This window comes from Passer montanus, unplaced genomic scaffold (genome assembly GCF_014805655.1).
Source record: "Passer montanus isolate IOZ18808 unplaced genomic scaffold, ASM1480565v1 scaffold165, whole genome shotgun sequence".
NCBI lineage: Eukaryota > Metazoa > Chordata > Aves > Passeriformes > Passeridae > Passer > Passer montanus.
The window spans coordinates 932,101-954,176 of NW_024363716.1; positions in this window are offsets into that span (position 1 = coordinate 932,101).

Genomic DNA, 22,076 nt, shown 5'->3' on the forward strand with positions numbered 1-22,076 from the left:
CCCGCCCCGTGCCGGGCCGGCAACAGCGCCTCGGCCGCGCAGCGCGCTGTCACTTCACGACGGCGGCGGCGGGGCGGGGCAAGGCCGCCCCCGGCCCCATGGAGGGAGGGAGCGAGGGAGGAAGGACCCGCTCCCGGTGGCGGTCCCGCTGCCCCGGTCGCGGTCCCGCCGCCGCCTCCTCCTCAGCCCCTCACGGCTCCGCTCCCGGCGCGCGCGCCCCCCCTCAGCCAATGGCCGGGCCCCTCCCGCACGCGCGCGCCCCCGCGGCAGCCAATGGTCGCGGCCCCGCCGCGGCCTCGCGCCCTCCCGCGCGCTCGCCCCGCGTCCTTCCCCGCTTCACGCTGGCGCGGGCCACGCCCCCCCTCCCGGTGACGTCAGCGCGCAGGCCCCGCACTGCCCCGCCCTCCCTCGGGCACGCTGGGAAATGTAGTCCCGGAGGGGGGCGCTGAGGGAGGGTCGGGGTCGCGCCGCTCCGCGTCCCCTCAGGGACACCGGGCCCGCCCTGTCCGGGGATTTAACCCCACCAACGCCCGGCAGCGCTCACCCTGCAGGGAAGGATGGAGCCCCTCACCGTGAGTGCGGCCCCCGCGGCCGCTGGAGCCCTGAAAGTGCTGAAAGTCGGATGTTTGTGCCCAAAGGGTTTGTGCCCAAAGGGGAATGGCAGCCCCACCCCTGGAAGGGTCCCAGGCCGGGTTGGACATGGCGCTTGGAGCAGGCTGGGAGGGTGGCAGGTGTTCCTGCCCATGGCAGGAATGGAATGGGATGAGCCTTAAGGTGCCTTCCAGGTGAAAGTGTCCTGTAATTCCATGACTTGTCAGAAATACCTGTACAAAAATGACTCGTGGTGTAATGAAGCGCTGTTGGCATTGCATAAACAGGGTTATTTGCAATATCGCTGCAAGCCAGCTGTGCTCTGGCAGCCACTGACCTCGATTAATCCATTTTTAGGATCAATATTCTACGGATTTAAGCTCCAAAGCTGTGAAACATAGAGCAAACTTTAATATAGGAAACAGTATAAGGACAACTTGGTATAGGATAGCCTCAGGAAAACTGTACCCATCCATTCCACTGACATATACCACAGGAAAGGAGTAATTTCAATAACTTCCCCCAAAAAATGTCTTGTTTTGGGTAGAGAGCTCTGGCCTGGGGGTGGAATGAGATGAGCTTTAAGCCCCTTCCAACCCAAACTGCTCTTGATGTGATGGTTTACACCAAAAAAGAAAGAACTACAGAGTTGACAAGCCAAGCTGGGATATGAGATTGAGTTTTTGGCTGCTGCTGGGACTGGAGCTTCCTCAGCAGTGGTTGATGTCTGCTGCAAGAGTGGTCTTCTGCTCATTTGAACAGTTCAGGGGCACACTGCCATCATCTTCCCTCCTCCTTCTCAGCAGAAATGGGTATCATTTTTATCACCTTTCTCATTTTTATATCCTAGGAGAAATTCTTGAGTGGATAAAGAAATAAATTTAAAAGGCAGGAAGAATATAGTTCCCTTTCCACTACAGGGCATTAATGATGCTGACGAAAATTTGTGAAACCTAAGAGGATTTTTGCTTTCATTTACCTTCAACTGTTTGAATAAGCTAAATGTATGTAGAAATCTGGATGAAAGCTGTAATTCTCCCCTCTTCCTCCCTCTGCCCTGATCTGCAGCAGAGGCACTGCACACATTGTGCCTCAGAAAATGCCAAAACAAGCAGCAGAGCCAAGAGTCAGGCAGCAGCCTCTGCTGTATGTGGGGCTGATTGTTTCCACTGCTGCCATATGCTTTGTGTTCTTCCAGCTCTAAAAGTCATGGAAAACAACTCCCAGAGTAGTCTCGGCTGTAAATGAATGGAACTACTGCACACAAATAACTGAAGCATTAAAACCCTCTGTTAATAGAAAGCCTGTTTGTAATGTTTTCATCTGTAGTCCTCCCGTGAAGCCTTTGCTACCCTGAGTTTTTTACTACATAATAGCTTTTGTGTAAGCTTTGTAAAATCACAGCAAAATATAAGCTACTGTAGCAGCTTACATCGATTTCTTGTGGAAGAAGGCCTTAACAATGAGTATTTTGCTTTTGCTTGCAGCTGAGACTGGTCTGAAATGCTGCTAGTGGTGCCCAGAGAGATGCTGGATCCCTCTCTTTGCTCTCAAACTCTGCTCTGGAGGCTCTGGCATCCAAAGTGTTCCACCAGCCTTTAACGTGAGCTGGCAGAGAGCGACTTGGGCAGCAGGAAGGAATTCAGGTTTGTTTGTCTTTGGTCTGGGAGCAGGGCTAGCGTGGGCACTTTACGGCTTTTTGTGTGGGTGCTTCACGGCTTTTTGGGGTCTGGGTTTGTTAAAGGCGAGATGAACGCGCTCATCTGGGCAGGTCGTGAAGCTCAGAGAGTTTCACAGGTACGGAGGGGCTGATGGGCTGTAAGGGAAGCAGAGTGGTCCCAGTGTGGGTTACCCTCCTGGCACTGGTTTTCCTTCCTGAGGGTGAAAGCTTGCCAGGGGTGCAGCTTCCCACCGCTCTCCCACGCAGCTGGTTCTGTGCTGGAACAAAGTTCCATCTGTGCTGGCTTCCTCCTCCTCCTCCCCATCTGGCAAATCCACTCAGTGCCCTGCCTACAGAAGGCCAGCCGGGATGGTTTCCTTCTGCTCCTGGTGCCTTATTCCTGGAGGTGTCAGGAACTGGAAAGCAGCACTGAATCACTGTCTCAAACAGTTCTAGCTCCCGTCACATGACAGGGCTTATCCACTTCCTGCTGCTCCTAGTCTGTCCACCAAACCCTGCAGAGAGTGTGGGAAAGAATTTTGGGGAGTCACAATTGATGCACTTGGACTCAAGGCATGTGGGGAATGATATTTTGCTTTTGGAACTGAGCCTGACATGTCCACCTTAATGGAAATGTGACTGCACAAAAGTTCCACGGAGATGTTGCAGGCAGGGTTCACGAGCCATTAAGGTGATGTTTTAGAGCACATATCTTGAAAATTTAGAACTCTCATGGAATTTCATTTAAACTCTGCTTGTACCTTCCCCTAATGCTTTGTTGGGATGTGGAGGAGCTTTCCTGGCTGCTGAAATGGGAATTAGGAAGCACTAGCTTTTAGTTACTAATCCACTAGCTGAAATTTTGATCGGAGGGGAAAAAAATGTCTAAAAGGTGTTCAAGCATCCTGTGCCTGAGTTTAACATAAATTAAACATCACAGGCAGCTTGACACAGGGACTCCCTTGTAGACCCAACAGGAAAAGGATTAACTGAAAGAACTGAGAGCATGAGGACCCCTGCACCATGCAGGAGGGGTTGTAAGAGAAATCTTAGCTGATGGTTGTAAGCAGCATTTCGCTTGACTGGGACTCTTTTTGTGTCTGCTCACAATCTTAAAGCCTGGCTGTTCCTGGGATTGCTGTTGGTGTGAGCAGTGTTTTGTTTAATAGGTAGGGACTGTCTGGAAAGACACAGGAGACAGAGTTTAGAGATGCATCTTTGTGCCTGCTAATACTGATATTGCTGTAGGGATTAAAATCAAACCCATATGAAAAACAGACGGAAACATCAAATTTTCCTGAATGATCTTCACTGTGCTTTTCAGTGAATATAAAAATTTAAATAGGTTAAGCTTCCTCTCTAACAAATTGGGATGAAATTCTGTTATTTTACTGGGTAAATATTTGGGTCAGTCAGTTACTATTACAGAGTGATTAGATTGCTCAAGAGGCTTTGAAACAAATGTAACTAATGAATTAACCTCATTCAGGGAGTGTGAAATCTGTTCCAGGAGAAATGCCAGCTAGTTCAAACAATACTAATTATGGAGTAGCAACAGCAAGCGGCTGTCGGAGCTGTAGCTCATTCCCAGTGCTCCTGTCAGAGCTGGGAAAATGCTGTCCTGTACCCAACCTGCCTGAAGAAAGGTGACATGGCAAAAGCAACCTGCTTTTCTGGAGGTGGGAGCCCAGGTCAAATCCCTGCTGCAAGGGCAAATTATCCTGCTTAAAGGGTCTTCTGATCAGAAGTGAGGCACATACCAGCACGGAGCTGCAGAACAGGGAACGAGCAACTCTGTGTGTTCACCATATGGGGAAAGGAATCTGAGAGTCACTTCTCAATTCTAGCCCCAGGGACTTGCATTTCCACTAACCTCAAACCTTCTGAAATGTTAAAATGAAACATCTTTTAAACTGCCCGAGTTTTGGCTCCTTGTTGATCGAAGTTTCACTGTAAAACCATTTACAACATTTGCAGATTTGCAGAACTACTGTCTTCATTAAACCAAAGTCATTGTTCAGATCTGGAGCTGAGCTCAGGCTGATGATGGTCTGTGCTCTAGCTTTAAGGTGTTTTCAGTGAAAACAAATGGCTTCTTCACACAAGGCAGGTTTTAGATCCTAAGGTCTACCCGAGCTACCCAAAGCTTAGAAGCTTCATTGCATCAAAGACTCAACTCACAGTAAAAAAAAATTGTTCAATTGGTACCCCTGAGTCAGGGCTCAGCTAACATCCTGAATTTTATAGCAGAGCAAATCCAGTGACAGCTTCATATGCCAGCTCCAAGACACTCAGCACTTTATTGAGCTCTTATCATGGCTAAATATGATTACACTGGAAGTGTCTCTAAGCTTGTTGCTGTTGTCACTTCCTTGACGGAGAATCAATATTTGATTCGCCACATAATTCCATGTTAAGCTCAGGTCTCACTTCAGCTGTGGCATGCTGACAGGGCTTGAAAAGTTATGGAATATTGTAGGCTCAGTTGTTACCTTGGAACTTTCAGACACAGGCTATTGATTTAATGCAGGAAGACCATGGGAGAGGTCACTAGATTAGTTCAAGCTCATCCTTTAGAACAATTGCCTTAATGTTTAATAACATGTTCTATGCATAATGCTGTGACATCCAGTGGTAAGGCATGAAGAAACAGGATAAAACATTGATACACTAAAGTCAAAAGAAGTAGGTCTGGCAAAACCCTTGTTGGTAAAGGTCCCACATTACTTATCTTAAGAGCATGACATCGGCCAACTGGCTAACCCAGCACTCCCTGAAATGCAGATTTTTGGTGACAGATTGCATAGTTTAAATAGGAACTTGAAATCATTCCTCTGGTAAGAAAGCAAAATATTTTCTTAGGCGTTAAGAGGAGTGTGAGTTGTTACTGATCAGTGAAGGGATGCAAAAGAGCATGAAAACAAAGCCGAGGATGGTAGTCAGGGCTGGTCATGGTGCTTCCCTACATTTTGGGTGAGAAATCCAGTTCTTTTTGCCCTTGAGACTCGTGCAGGTGAGTGCAGACATCACAAAAACTGCCAGCAGTGGCTGTAGGTTCTGTGAATCCCAGAATCATTTTGGTTGGAAAAGACCTCCAGCATCATCAAGTCCAATGTTTGACAGCCACAAGCGCAGAGCTGAGTGCCACGTCCAGGCATTCCTTGAACGCCTCCAGTGATGGGGACTCCAAAGCTCCCTGAGCAGCCCCTTCAATACCTGAGCACCTTTTCCATGGAGAAATTCCTGCTGCTGTCCACCCTGAGCCTGCCCTGGCCCAGCCTGAGGCCATTCCCTCTCCTCTTGCCCCTGTTCCCTGGAGCACAGCCCAACCCCACCCCAACTGTTCCCTCCTCTCAGGAGTTGTGCAGAGCCACAAAATCCCACCTGAGCCTCCTTTTCTCCAGGCTGAGCCCCTTCCCAGCTCCCTCAGCCCTCCTGGGGCTGCTTCCCTGGACATTCTCCAGCTCCTCAGTGTCCCTCTGGCTGTGAGTGCCCAGAGCTGGTCCCAGCCCTGGCAGGCCCTCAGTGCCAGCCCAAGGGACGGGCCCTGCCCTGGTCCTGCTGGCCATGGAGAAGAGAGGAACAGGCACTCTGCTGCAGCTGTGCAACAGGCAGCCTGTCCAAGAAGAAGAGTGCTGTCACCACCACCACATTCTGTGGGAAGACACAGTGGCTGTGAAGAATTGTTCCCTTAAGTGCCTGTCAGAGTGGTTATGGGCTCCCTGCAGCAGCACTTGGAGTACAGCCCTGCTGCTTGTTACACACAGGTCTGAGTTTTCTACTGAATGTGTTTATTTGGGTGTGTATTTGACAGCAGCATCACCTGAGCTTGTCTTTCCTTGGAACTTTTAACTTCAAAATCAGTGGGATTAGCTGGTGAAGGAAGCCCAGCCTTTCATGTAAGGAGTTTCCCCCGGGATGGCTTGCAGCCCAGGCAGGGACAGTATTCCTGAGCACTGTGGTGTCAGAAGGGGGGTCTCCAAAGGGCTGGCGTCTAGGACACGGTCACCATAGAAACTGGGGGGATTTGCTGTGACTGTGTCAGTTCTTTGAGCTGCTTAACAGCTCGCTGATAACAACTCACACACAGCTCAAGGAGCGTGGAGAGACAGGGCTCTGCACAGACCCCGGCAAGAATTCCCTGCAAAGCCTCTCCTACTCATACCTAGTGTGCATCACCTTGTATGCCCCCTTCCTGTAGCTGCAGCTTCCTCATAAAAGTGTAATAAAACCCCATGGGCTCTTTGTCTAGAGACAAGGAAGGGCTCCTGGCACGTTTCCACCATCCCATTTTGCTTATGGTTTGACCAGGTTTGTCTGACCTAGTTCTGTTCATAAACTGGGCTTAATGGTGGAGTCCTGGAAACGTTCCCAGCTGCTAAAGCCTGGCTATTCCCTCTGCAGTAATTAATTGCAGTTCAAAAGCCCTGCACCAGCTATGTATCATAACATTAACATAAAAAAACATGTTCTCTGGGATTCTAAGCTTTGAACAATCTTTTTATGGTGCCCAGACTTATATTCCATAGCACAAGAGCACCATGGGGCCCTGCTCATCAGTTGCTTGCTTCTAAGTACAGACTGAACTGGAAAATCTCTTTCCTGTGTACCCATTGCAGACCCGTTATCACAGCATAAAATGAAGCTTGGAATTGTTTTTATTGAGCTGGGTGTGATTTTTCATTCCAGTCTAACTTTCCATCCACTTGCAAAAAATAAAAGAATTTGAGAACAAGTATAATGAGTTGAAACTCGATGCCCAATAATAATTTTAACTCCATGAGGCTCCTGGGGAGTGCTCAGCAATTATTAGAGATGGGGAGAAATTTTAGCAGTAACTACCTGACAAAGAGACAACTTTTGGTTCAACTAAAGTACCTAAATAACAAATCTTCAGCAGAGAGAGCAGGAGAGTGCTGTAAAACCTATTGATGCCAGTGCTTTATTAAAAAAAAAAGGAGGTTTGAGCAAATATTCATGTGCTTAGCTACTGACTGTGTGAATTGTAGAGGAACCTCGTTTTGGCATTGCAGTTCCTGTGATGGTTCCTTTGGGATTTCCTGGCCCTGAACTGTGTCAGCCGCACTTGCTTCCAGCTCACTGAGAAATGTGGAGCTAAGGCCAGGAGCTGCCCAGAGCTCAGCCTGGCAGCTGCTGGGTACCTGTCCTGCCAGTGGGGCAGGGCTTTCTGAAGTGCTGCAGTCTGGGGGAGGTAGGCTGCTCCTACCCAAGGTGCTCAGCCTCAGGTATACATTTGATATCACTGCAGACCAATTCAATCCACATAATTCCCAGCAAAGTCCAGAAATCCTTTGTGTAAAGAGCTCTTCTTCACAAGGATGCAACTGACTGGAAGTTGCAGTGAATCCTCCCCTGCATAATTTATATCCCCCTCTTCAATGCTCACTACATAATTTCTCTTTACATGCAGTTCTAGCCCCTCAGCAGCATTCTTGAGGCTCATTAGCTCATGTGCTGCCATTGAAGCAAGCTGGAGGATGAGATTTTAAAGCCTTCTGTTACCAAAGATTAATACAGATTTTTTTTTCCCCAAAATAATCAGCTGCAGACTGGTGCCAGGACTCAGATGTATGGGCTCAGATGTATTTTGTCTGATGGAAAAACATTTCCTCTGCTTTGTAGAGGCTGCTTACATCCCTTCTGCTGCCCTTGAGTTATTTGTTCCAGCTTTCCTGACACCTGGAGTGGGACAAGCCGGTCCCTTGGCCCTCATCTGAAGGTGGACAGTGTTAAAAAGAAAGGTCAAGCGTGGTTCAGTAGCTTTCAAAAGAGGCCTTGGGTATTTCAAGCACAACACTTCATTTGAAGTCAAAAGACTGAGTTGCAACACTCTTCAAAGAAAGAGAAGTTCTTCCTTTTAGGACAGATCCAGTGTCCCTGAAAGTGTTCCCGAGGCAGCGGAAGCACCTCGGATCTGCAGTGAGGAATGCTTTGCTTTCAAAGCCTGCGAAGCTGAAACGCCTCAAAGCTTAGCCTCGGCTTTGTCTACACTTTCAGTTTGTGTCACTACTTTGAAATGCAAGATAAAATGTAGACTTAGGTCTCCTTGAACTCCAGCGACTTGAGGAAAGTACAGGCATGGTGGAGCTGCATTTTGCAGGCAGGGAACTGGGATGGAGGCACGTCCCTGCCCTTTGGCCTCAGTTCAATACAGAATGCAAGAGCCTGCTATTGACCCAGGTCTCAAGGGTCAAAACCCAGGGGAGTTTGGCACTAGTTTTCCCAGGAGTAGGCTGGATGGAGTAAGATGAAAGTATGGCATGGATTCTTACTCGCTCCTGTTCAATCACCCAAGCTGTCACAAGTTCCACTGCCTCCTTATCCTTGGGCCCTCAGCTGAATTTTGATGATCTGTGTGGAGAGTGTTTAAAGCCACCACTGCAGACTTCTCACTGCTCCAGACAAGGCTGAAGAGTCTTGGTTGCACCAGAAATGTTTAAAGTCAAATCAACCGTCATAAAATTTAATAAAGCTGCTGGAAAAAATTCTGCTGCAGTCTCCAGTAGCAGCACTGCAGGTGTACTGTCTTGAGAACTATAAATGCTTATTTGTGTTTTATCTCTTCACTACTTGATTTTAAAAAGGTGTAGCAGACTTTTAAATGTTCCCTGGAGAATCTTGGGAGTCCTGTAGTGTTAAGATATATGGAACCTGGGGTAGAGTACTCTGAAAGCTGAGATAAACTATTGCAGCAGTGGTTCTGTGTCTCAGCCTGGAAAACAGGATAGAAATATCATTCCTTGTGCAGCTGACAAGCACATGTGCACATCTGCTGGAGCTATGCATGCCAAACAGACCTGGAACTGCTGTTGCCTTGCAGAACATGAAATCTGGATGCTGAATAGTTACCTAACATGAAATACTTGGCAGGAGTCTCAAAAGCTAATTTCATCTTTATGCTTTGTTCTTTAAGGGAAGCAGGTTTAATTGGAAGGTAATACTTTTGTTAGAAGTATCATACTCCAGGGATATAAATATTACTGGTTTTAGGGATGGTGTAAATCCTGTGGGTGCAGGCTGCAGTCAGTTGGAATTAACAGAGTTGAGATCTCAAGCAAAAGGGCTTTGGGATGCCAGTTCTTAATGTCAAGCTAAATTGCACATTGCTTTCCTTCATGGTTCTCACATCCAAATAAACTTGTGAGTTCAGTTAAGAACATACTCCAAGGATGTACCAGTCCTGCCTGTAAACTTGGTTATCTGATCCCATTCTGAATAGCTTACATGGATGGAAAAAAATTGATTTCTTGGCCTCAGACCCCACCTTTGGGGGACAGGAGTCAAGTTCTACCTGGGCTGGGTGCACCTGAGGATCAGTGGCCTCAGGAGGTTACAGTTGCATTGAGTTCTGCATTCTGGGAGTAAACTGGTTGTTCCAAGCAGAGGGAAGGATCCAGTCTTTTCTCTAGGATAGTAGCTGGAGTCCCTTGAACATTACAGTTCTCATGGCATCCACTTCTTTTTTAGCTTCTTCTGAAGCACGAGGCATCATGTGGTAACTGCACCTTAAATTTTGTGAAAACAATGCCAAGAGGAAGTGAGTCTCTAAGTGAAAATGGGGAAACCACTGGGAAGGACTGAGTGAGTGAAGTAACTCCATATCCAAAGCCGCATTACAGCATTGCAAAGAAATACAGGGAGGTGAGGAGTCACTTCCCAGAAAAATTTCCCTCTGAAACAGAAAGAGAGAGTATTCTTAGAGTGACTTGGAGCTGCCTTTATTGCAGTAACCCAAACTAACATGCAGTAAAGTTGTTGGTTCCTCTAAACAGTCCACCTAGAAACCTTCCAAAGGGATTTCAGATACTTCTGGGAAGTGTTCAGAGCAAAACAGGCATGAAAGCTATTCCATAAATTGATCGGTTTGGGGCTTGTAAGGACAAACCATGGCACACATGAACGTGCAGCATTCCAATGGTTATGATCCTCCACTGCCCACCTCATGGATCACCTGGCACACGAATGCCCTGGGAAAGGAGTGTGGCCTGTTGTGGCCACTGGCACAGAGCACTGGGCAAACATTTGCTGTTGGAAGAGGAGTTGCCTTCTTCTGTTGGGCAGCTGGGTAACACCAGGGTTCCCCCTGTGTAAAAAGGGCAAACACTCCTAAGTATTTATATTCCAAATATAAGGGAAGCCAAATTTGAGATGTCTGTCAGGATAGAAGTGCATCTGTCTTGTTGCTGAACAGTGCTGAGCCTGCTGAAAGTGCTCTAAGCTTCCCTCAGCTGCCCCAAAGTAGTACCTGTGTAACAGTGACAGAAACAGGGCATTGCTACAAAAAATCCTCCCAGCAATGGCCAAATTGTGCTCTGCAAGGAATTTAACACAAAAAAAGGTGACAAAGAGGTACAAGGAGGGGAATAATTCACTATGCACGTGGTTGAACAGAACTTTTTGCCCCTAAAGAGCTTTCTCCAAGAAGAGGTCATTTGGCATTTGAGGTTAACAGAGTTATTATGAGAGCTTGTGACTGATGCTGGCAAAAAGTAATGGTCCACTTTTAGTCCTGTTTCTATCCATGATGCAATAAGATGGGACTGAATGATGAGTTTGTCACAGATCTCAGGCTTTATTAATCATCTGAACAATTGTTATAACTTGGCATCACAGACATGATGGAAGAGCAGCTTTTGTGTCCTGCCAGCCTCTTTCCATCATTCTAACCTGCTGTTTGAAGTAGGAAGCCTGGAATTCTTAGTGGCAGTGGATATGACCAGTCCCAGTGTCTGTCTTCAGGCTGCCTTCTGAAGAGTCCTGGGGGTGATATTCACCATTTCTCTGCTCAGAATAAACCATAAAAATGTGTTAAAAGTTGACTGGATCAAGTCTAACCAAGCTAATGATGAACTCTTACAAGCAAATAGTTTTCTCTGTGAATTAGACTTTAGACTTCAATTCTCTCAGCTGAAAGAAAGAAAACATCCCAGTATTTCATGAGCTCTTGCTCTGGGACAAATAGTTTCTCATCTCATGCAAACTGCTTGCAGGTTGTACAATATCCTTGCAAAGATAAAAGTGAAATAAAATAACTGGGGAGGTATTTGAGAGATTCACATTCTTAGGTGTTTTTTATGGGTAGATTTTCTTGCAAGAAAATCTGTTGGGAGGACATAATTTCAAGCCTGAAAGCAATCAATCTGGAGACTGCTGAAACTGTGCCAGGGAAAGTTTTCTGTAAACACACCTAAACTTAGTCAGTGAAAGTTCTTGTTGGTTTTAACCAGGTGTCACATTTCATCTGCTTAGCACTGGCAGCCTCACTGCTGCAGCCCAGTTGCACATCTTCTGCCAAGCTACTGAAGAAACTCCTTTTTTTTGTTGTTAGCAATGACAAGGTGCAGTTGGTTCATGTGGGCAGCAGGCTGAGGAAATATGAGCCTGCACTATTCATGATCAGTGTGGTCACCTCCTGTGTTTACCTGCTCTGAATTTTCATGTGTAATGAGCTCTATTCAGACCATTTAGCATTCTGAAATGAGCTCTTGGGTAGTTGTGTGGAAACATGAGTTCTGTGATGACCAAACACAAAAAGGGAGTTGAAGAGGATATTATGCTACTTTTCGTAAGTCAATAGTCCATGTGCATTTGAATATTGCAGGATAGGAAGAGCTCCGAAGGAAAAGCAAAGCTGGAGACCTGCTTCTATTTTTATTGCTGTTTTGAGCAGAGATTTCCTAGGTAAGTTATTAAATACCAAAAACTGTACCTGAGCTGAAGCTGGTTGTGCCTGGGGGAGTAATGGTGTGAGCCTTTCTATGTCCTCAGCTAGACAACTCCTTTTGGGCATACCAAAGTGGGCTGTCAGACTGAACTCACCTTTTCTGTGATGGGTGGTTGGTGCTGCAGTGCAGTCCTGCTGGGCACTTGTAAGGGGCTGTAGCAATGACAGTTTCTCAGTCACAGTGCTAAGCTGGGTGTTGATTAACTTGGGCTGGTCAAGCAAACAGCCATGCCAGTTTAAAACTTCCCAACACGCAGCTTGCCATCTCACTAATTAGGAGGCTGTATTAATTTGCTGGAAACAGAACTCTGACCACATCCAGAGAGAAAAACATGCACTGAATAAAAAGTATATACTTAGACTCCAGTACTCTGCTAAACTAATTCTGTCTGATGAAGCATACAGTGACATTTGACTGACCTTGTCAGCTGGAGGGGTGAATGGATAAAAGAAATGAGCTTTCAGTCTCTGGCTGAACATATTTAATATGCTGGGTAGGAGGTCAGTGTGACTCATCCTTTCCGTTTGCTGGATGGCCTGGGATTTGCAGAGAAAAATCTGCTTCTGTCGAATCCTTCCAGAGATGTTAATGCTTTGTGGTACTTGAATCCTCCACAGGTGCCCTTTAAACAAGGTTCTGTAAAGCTGCCACCCCTTTACCAGGGCTCTCTAAGTGTGATTTAGTGCCACTATTGGAGCCAGGATTCCCCATGTCACAAGGCCAGGAGCTGACTGCATTCCTTAATGTGCCATGGGCCACTGCATCTTCAGAGGGCACCAGCCTGATCCTGCCATCCAGCTGCTTCTGGAAGGTTCTCCCCTAACTTGCTCCTGATTGAAGTAACACTGCCCTGAAGATGGAAAATGCCATGTGGCTTTTGTGCTGAACCAAGCCCCACATGTCATTTACTGGCACTGCCTGGCTTGAAGAAGGCAGCGGGCTGAGCAGGGGTCTGGTGCTGCCCAGGTTACAGCAAACTCTGACAAGAGGCAGCACTTATCTCCTCCTGCCTCGCTGAGAGGTGCCTCAGCTTCATAACCTGCTTCTAAAAACAGGGCCCTGAGGAAACAGTGCACTGTACTTGAAGATCTCCACAGGAGTTTAATTAGGTGCTGTCCTTTGAGAAATGCAACACTTTTTCCTCAAGACTTTTAGAACCAGACCTCCAGTTCCTAATTATCTTGTTCTTTTGACTGGGACAGCTAAATAATTATGATCCAGGCTGGCTGAATGAATGTTGATGTTCTCAAAGGCAATCAGCCACCCATTGCTCTGACAAAAAAGTGTGATAATGTAATAACCAAGCCTCGCAAGAGAGAAATGGGAATATAAAATGTAGAATGTTTGCACAAGTTTGCCTGGGAATTAATCGAGTCAGCTCTGCCTTGGAGGAGGATACAAATCCTCCATGTTCCAGCTGAAGCTGTAAGTGATTTCTAAATGAGTATGACATCAAGTGAGCAGAAACCTAATCGGTAATTGATAGATACAGTGGCACAGCCCTGTCACCGCAGTGTCTGAGAGGCAGCCCGGACTGAGCCTCGGAGCCCTAGTGCAGCCTCTCGGCAGCCCAAACTGCACTCCAGTGCTGTCAGAGGCCTCGTTGTGCTCACAGCTATGAAAGCTGAACCCCCAGAGTGAGAAAGAGGGCAGTAATAAAGTACAACTTACCCAGCACCTCGGCCACTATCAGCTTGCATGGAAGTGCTAAATGCAAAAGGAGACAGAGGATTTACCGTATGCGAAGGGATAATCTTTACCTTTTTTTTTTTTCTTTTTGTCCCAGCTGTCTAGACAGCTAGACAAATGCCAGGTTCATTTCTCAAGACCCTGACTGCAAGATATTTTAACATTTCATCCTTTATCTTGAGTGCAATCTGCCCAGATTGTCTGGTAGTTATTGATCGTATAGCCAACAGACTTGGAGGTTTTCCAATCCCTTGAAAAAGTAAAAAGTACCCCTGACCACGATGATAGTGAGCTTGGTGTGCTTCTAAGCTGATGAACGAAATATGAAGGTGTCTGAAGTTGTGAAAATAGTATTGGGGCAATGAAACACTTGAGCAGATTAGTGTGAGTGCCAGCTGTAAACTCAGATCTCCTTGTACTGATAGACAAGCTCTCGGACTAGGAAGCGAAACAGAAGCAGAGTTCAGAAAAATTGTAAGATTCAGCTTTACTCAGTGCTCATCCCACATTGGAAATGAGAGTATGGAGAAATGGGAATACCCTCATAGCTGTGCAGCTCTCTGTCTCACCCTTCTCCCCCCGCAGTTCTGCTGTCAATGTCAATCTTCACCAATCTGCTGCATGAAGAAGTGTTTTTTAGGTGTGAGAGCAAACACCAGACTTCCCCAATATGTTCCTCTATGTGTCTGTTGCAGTCTTCTCAGGGCTTCGTTTCTGCTTCTGACAGACTCCACCGAGCCCTGACTGGAGTCGTAGATGAAATTCAAAAAGTGGCTGCTGGGGAAAGCCTTTCCAGGACAGAAACCCGGTGTAATTCACACTGTTCTGCTTGAAAAGAGTTGTGTTTGGATTGAGCACCAGCATTTGGCACAATATGATGGAGCAGGAGGCAGTAGCAATGCAGACATATGATGGATAACAAGCTTGTGGCTCAGAGCAGTTGCTCACATCAGACCTATGGAAATTCAGAGTGTGTCATTTAACACTTGCTACGAAGCAGAATCTCAAAAAGCTGTTCACAAAGAGGCAAGGAAAGCTGATAATGGTCTGTAATGATGGCTCTCACAGAGAACTTGCCCAGCCCTTCCTAAGAAGCCATCTGCCACACTGAGGGAGCACAATGGAGCTGCATCCTGATCCCTAATGTGGGGCATGGCCTGCAGGGCAGCCGATGGAAACCTGGCTGTGACATTACTTTGATGTAGCCGGGATTGTTACCCCCACTGAATCCACAAAGCAAAATTTAAATGTGCTCTGCCAGGGGTTTGTTGTGTCCAGCCTTGGGGTGCCACAGCTGGAACTGCTGCATGGCCTGCTGCAGATGCAGGAAAGGTGATGGAATCATCAGAGAATGCTTTGGGTGGGAAGGCACCTTAAAGATCATCGTGTTCCAACCCCCTGCCATGGGCAGGGATGCTCCTGTGTGTCCCAGACTATTCTGTGCCTGTCCCCTTTGCAGAATTCAAGAGGAAAACCTAGGCAATGCTGCACTTCTGCATCTTAAACATCAGATTTCTAATTGGCACCAGAAGATTGTTCCCCGGCATGGATCATCCACAGAAGGATGCAGTAAAGCACAAATTTTGACACATTTAGCAGCAGAAATGTCAGGCTCAGACAAACAGTACCCAGGGTTGGTATGACATAGAGCACCAGTTATGGTTTGTTCAGGCATCAGGTTGGAAGACAGGATGGGATACTGGAGCTGGAAATAATTAGCTGATAGGCTTTCATGCTGTACTTGAAATTAATTTTCATTGTTCAAGCAAAACCACTCCACTGTCCTTAGACAAGAGGAAAACCTTTTCCTTCAGCCTCTGACCCTGTTCCTTGCTTACATTCCCTTCCAAGTCTGAATTTTAGCTTGAGTTTTGAGTGCTGTAGTGTTCCCTGGAAGAGCTGATGTGTAGTGTAGCTGTGCTTTTTCATCAGGAGACACTTTTGTGGTTGGGGGGACCCCAGAAATTAATTTCCAAATAATCAATGCATAAGGAACACCCCAAGTAGAAATCTGCCCTGGCTTCAAAAGGAGCCAGGAATTTATTCCTTTAAGTGAAGGAATGTTTGTTCTTGGGAGTGAGGAAACAGCATTATCTTCTGTAAAGATACTGGAGAGGTGTGAGCAGGGAGTCTGATCTACTGTGTGGGAATGCTGTGGTGGTGGTCAGTGTAGCTTAAACCTGGCTGCCAGGCCTGTCCCAACCAGAACTAGTTTCTTTCCCTTGTTAAAACAGATTAGAAAGTAAAACTACTCATATATTCAAACACTCTAAACTTTCTGAGACATGATCCTGTTTCAAGAGCACATCTGTTATCCACATTGGTGAGCCTGTCTTTCCAGCTGCAGTTGCCTTTTTACTCTGGATGTTGGCAATACCCATTTTAACAGACTTTGCTGGGAATGGGCCTGGCAGCCTCAGGCTAGCTGTGCACCAGAACAGCCTTTCTTAGAAGTCAGTTATGTACCCACAACCTCGCTCACTATTGAACACAGTAAGAAGACACCTTTTGAATGAAATGGACTGAGGAATTGAAGCACAAAAATGTCTCTTTTTTGATCTATTTTCCCCTGAAATCCTGAGTGCTGTCTTTTTAATTGTCTGGGAATCAGCGACTCCTCTGTGAATGGGATGGTCACAGCTGACAGCCCTGCCTGTGAAATCTCTTCCCTGCTCTTCAGATACTTCTAAGTCATTTCCCACAGCCATATGGTTGTCATGAGGATATAACCTCTATTCTCAGAGGGGCTTTCACTTCCACGAGCAGCAGAGAAGCTGCCCTGTGCTTTCCCAGCAAATACAACCAGCACGGATTTGTAACACCACCAGAAAACATGCAAGCTCCTTTCTGAGAAATCCAGTCACTAAAAGGGTAGAACATGAGGAAGAAGAAAGCTGAAATGAGCCCCTGGCACAAGCAGGGAGATTCTTGTCTGTGACAAATGATGGAAACTACCCGACAATTTTGGTAATGAAGGTCCAAATGTAGGAAGTGAAATGCATCATAATTCCTTGGGTCCATTTCTGCTTAGTTTCTTATGGCTGCATCTCATTTTCAAAAGGCTGTGCCATAACACTGCTCTGGGCTCTGTAGCCATCCTGTCAGAGGCTCGAGGCAGAGATAAGTCACTTAGTATTTTTATCTCATCAGGCATATGTTTGTTATGAGACTCTCACACTGGGAGAACCCTTCTTCCAAATTTGCATTATCCCACCTTGACTGATGAGTTTAGAGCTGACATGGGGAAGTGCCGTTATGCCAAAGCTCAATGAATTTTGTAAGTTTACTCAGCCCATATTTTCATTTAGTCTTTCACACCAACTCCCCTCAATATTCATCTCTGTGTGCAGGTTTTCGGGTCAGGCTCAGACTGTCAGTGTTATGTGTTGCCTGTACATGAAAGGAATATTTTCAGAGTGGTAGTAGCTGTGGTGGCAGCAGGAGGTTTCTAAGAATACATCTCATAGTAGGTGTGTTGTACCTTCAATGTCTTCTCAGAGCTCTGTAAATATGGGACTGAACTGTTACCAGCAGCTACTCCCCCCCAAGCTGGTATTACTTAGGGAAAAGAAACCCTAATTTGTTTCTGTAAAATAAAATTTACTCACTGCTTGATGTCACTGAGCTTCACAAACTTCTGAGCATGCTAGATTCAGACACATAAAGCACAATATTATAAATGTGTTGTTGAAATTTGAATGGAAGAATAAGCAAACCAGTCTGGAAAAGGAATTCTCTCAGAGGCACAAGGCATTTTGTGCTGATTCCATTAAGGATTTTATGAGTTTAGCTATGGCTAAGCATAATGCTTTTACAGGGAGCAGCAGCGTGATGGATGATGGATTTTAGAAATGAAATAGCAGTGCTGCTCTTCAGCTGTGCCTAGAGCTGCTTACCAGCTCTTCTCCTGAGGCTTAATTAAAAGGAGTATACTGTCCATCTCCATATGGAAATACTGGCATTCTAGAAACATCCTCTCACTTTGATCTTAGTGATTGCTGCTTAAAAAGCAGATGGACCCAGGTGCCATATTTTTATGTAATATGGCTGATTATCATAAATACTGCTGCTTTCTGATAACTCCTGAGTGCCAGCATTTAGGCCCTGGGAAGCTGCAGGAGGTGCAGCCTTGGTTGCAAAGACAACATCCCCAAAACAAGTTGTTCAGTGTCATCCATCTTGGCAAAGAATTTCCTCTGCCCACTCCTTCCTGCTGCCTCCTGGATGGGAGATGATCCTGGGAGCCTGTGGGAGGTTGCTGTCAGCTCCTCGTGCTCCTGCTACAGTGCAATCATAAACACACACATCAAGTGGCACCAAGCAAAATTCCAAACTGGCCAAGGTGGAAATTCCCCTCCAAAGTGAGGATGCTGCTGGCTTTGCAAAGCGTGTCTTAGGAAGGGGGATGTGGGGTTTGCCATCCCTCTTCCCTGCATCCTCAGTACTACCCAGTCATGGAAGTGGTGCCAGCATGCAGCGTGCCATCTACAGACAGATCTTTCTTGAGAAGAGCAAAGCTTGGGACTTACAGAATCCTACAATGGTTTGGGTTGGGAGAGACTTCAATCCCATCTCATTCTACTCCCTGCCATGGGCAGGGACACCTTCCACTATCCCAGGTTGCTCCAAGCCCTGTCCAGCCTGGCCTTGGACACTTCCAGGAATTTGGAAGCCACAGCTGCTCTGCGCAACCTTCAAGAAGGCCCAAGTATGAGTCGGGAAAATCCAGGAATTATGTGTGTTAAAATTAAGAGAGCAACAGGCAGGAGGGAGAAAATATGATTTAATATTGAAAGCATCCAGAGCAGAACATGTGAGGACTGGGGAAGTGAGGGAGGCAGCTTGGTCTTCACCTGACATGGGGCTGAGCCTCAGCCCTGGCTGGGGGACACAGGCAGGGTGCTTCTCTCTTTCCTGCTGTCCTGCTGTGGCTGTGCAGACTGTGAACTTTCAATGCCAGCACCTGACAAGTCTGTTCCATGACTTTCACATAACCAAGGAGTTTGAACCCTCTGTGGCCTTAGAGTAATGAAGGTAAACAAGCTGATAAAGCTAAGGGCAGATGGGATGGAATTGCAATGAAATAAGAAAAAGAGGCTTTAACCTTTAACTTTGACTGAAATGTATTCGGAGGACAAGATTAGCTTCAGTACAAGTGTGGTATCCTTAGTGAGTAAAGCTTTCGCTGGACTGCAACAAAGCCATAGCTTTTCATATCTCTTCTGTAGTAACTGTTGAATGTATAGCTGGCACATATGTGTTGGTGATGCATCAAGGCCAGCTCAGCAACAAATTAGTGACTATTTCTGTTGCTGAAAAGGCTGCTCATTTTTATAAGATGCCTGTTGTTGCATTCTGCTAATCAGTATAAACAACTTGTTTTCTAATTTTCTGCTATTTTGGATGATTATGCTTCTGAAAGTTCATTCTTAGCTTCATATTCCAATTTCAAGCCCATGGAGCTGGAGCAGGTTTGCCTTGGGAGCAGAACTGCTATTTTTCAGTGCTGAGCATTCACTAAAGACTTCCCCTGTATTCCTGACTGTGATATTTGGAGTGTAAAAGAACAATCATATCTGCTCACTTCTTTTCAGCTGCATCTCTTGTAACTGCTAAATTGAATCTTGTGATAGCTAAGTGCTTGATTTATCTTAGCCAGCCCTTGAGATTTCTAATAAAGTTGCACAATGCCAGGCTGCTGTACAGAGCCTGGTATCTGCAGTTCCATGACAGCATCTTTTTTCCTGTAGGAAAGGTGGTTGAGGTGACGTCTGAAATGTGACCTGAGGGAACACTGCTGGCTAAAAAGGAGCAGCTGATTTTTGGTTATTCTGGGAGGATGAGCATATGGTGCAGCACAAGGCCAAACAAGTCTCTGTCTGTGCTTTGCCAACCTGTCTCTTAGTGTTCCCTGCAGTCTTCTCTCCCACCTTGGCAGGCAGAAGTTTTGCATTCCTCTTCCCCAGCTAATTAGACACAGTGTTAAGGCATTGCTTTTCCCTGTAAAATAAGCTTCATCAAACATGCTCAGAAGTTGTGGCCATGGGGGCAGCCTAATGCCTGCATTCAGTGGGTGGATGCCTTTCATTTCACTGCACTTTGTTGAACCTATTACTGTATTTTTAATATCATAATCAACTGTGCTGTCCAAAATATCTTCCTCAGTGCTAACAGTGATCTCTCTGGTTCCTCTCTGTCACATGGCTGTTGGAGCTCAAAGATGAAGGAAGCATTTGTTCTAGACTGAAATGAAGTTGCTCTTAAAAAGCAAGGACAACTGATTTGAGCCAAGACCCTTCTCCAGAAAGCCTTTGCTAAAGAAACCTTTATGTTTCCTTGGCATTGGCTGGAACTTTGGGGCTGGCTGACAAGGAATTTATTCTGTTGCAATTCTGTGAGACTGAAGCACGACACAAGAGTATTAGACAGATCCTGTGAAATCAAGAACATGGGAAAGTCTAAGAAAAGAGGAAATACAGGGATGTAGCAGTGGATTCACAATTCATTTGATCAGATTTTCAGGCACTGGGTTAATACCATGTGGTGGAGAGTTGATACTTCCAGCGGTGAGCTCAACCACTTAAGTGTGTTTATAGGATTATGCTGATGCTGGGTATTCTGCACAAGGCAGAATCTCAAATCTCCAGACAAACATACACTCGGGGATGATTTTTTTTCCACAGCTGCAATGTTTTTAGTCCCAAGTGCAAATGGCTTGCTCGGTTTTCTAACAGTTCAAACCTACTGGTTTTGGTTTGGGGACAGCATGTCCTTTTAATTACAGGACCATGCCTGTTGCATTAGCACAGGAAGCTCAGGATTGTAAGTGGTTTCTCAGAAGCAGAGACACTGTCAGCTCAGCTCTGAGGATGCACAGCTCATGCAGAGTGCATCTAGCTGAAGGCAACACAAAATTGTGCAGCTTCTTTCAGATTGTTGTGCTACTGATTGATTAAAAACCAGGAAGAAAACAAGAGCAGATCAAGCCAGAGGGGGCTGACAGTACCAGCATCACTGGTTCCACTCCAATTACATAAATTTAGGTATCAGGAGTGACTAATGCAATGGATTTGGGCAAGAGCTTGCCACGACTTTCATGGTTCATCCTTCTAACTGGGATGTAATGCAGTGTGTCTGAGACTAGTAACATCCTATTAGCAATGCATACAAGAAATTAATTATTCAAGCTTGTTATGGTGAGCCTTAAATTGGTTGCAGCCCAGCATTGTAAAAAAAGAACTTTATAATTCCCTGGTGGAAAGTAGATGTTTTAATAAGTATCTGCAGACTGTGTACAAATTTACTCCATTGACAATGCCTCACTCACCTTGTGCTGCTTACTCATGTTCTGCTTTTGTCCTTGATAAGAGGAGCAGGGCATGGTCCTGTTAAATAACACCTCCATCCTGAGCTAAAGATTATGGGATCCTCATGCCAGAAAAAATAGAAGGAATCCAACCTCTCTCAGCAGGCTGTTGCCTTCTAAAGCCGAGATCAAACATTAGAACCATGGGATCAGAGAATGATTTGGGTTGGAAGGGACCTTAAAGCCCATCCAATTCCAACCCCCTGCCATAGGCAGGAACACTTTCCACTAGACCAGGCTGCTCCCACCCTCATCCAGCCTGGCCTGGAATTTTTCATTCTTTCAAATTATTTTCTTGCATTTCAGCTGCATAGCTTTGGACTCTGAAGGAATGAAAATATATCTAACCAAAGAGCTTTGTTAATTTTCCTTCTTATCTGCCTCAGCAGGGCAGTCTGATTAGTTTTCTGTAGTGGTTATGCTTCTTTCTCACATCAAAATATCCCTCATTGCGAAGTTTCCTTCCCTCTCACACTCTATAAGGCATATGGGCACTTCTGTCTGCAGAATGTGCCAGTCTGTGAACCCCTCAGGTTGTGCATGGAGAGACTCAGTCACCAGAACAGTGCAATGTGCCAGTCTGACTTCTCAGAGAAATGAGGCATAATCCCCTTCAGCAGCTGTGCTCTGGACCAAAAGTACTTTAGCTTCAGTGAAGTTAAACCTGAAATGGGTTTGGTCCCTCTTAAAATCAGGGAAGGCTTTTAAACAGACCTGAATGAGTTCATTTGCAGAGCTGAGAAATGGTCTCTTGGTTTCTCTCCCTTTCTGACCCAGAGTAGCAAATTGAAAAGCCATGAAAAATTGGTTTTGTAGTCATAGCTGATACTTTGGGGCTTGTGATAATGCCCCAAGCACTGGGGTAGCAATTCCAGCAGCTGACTCTAGAGAGGAATTCTGAGTTTGCATTGGATTCTGCTGGAGACAGACTGCTGTTAGCTTGGAGGTAAAGTGTCTACAATAGCACTAATTAGCATTCAAGGCAAAAAATCATTACTTCTAAAACACAGCTTTTATTCTCTAA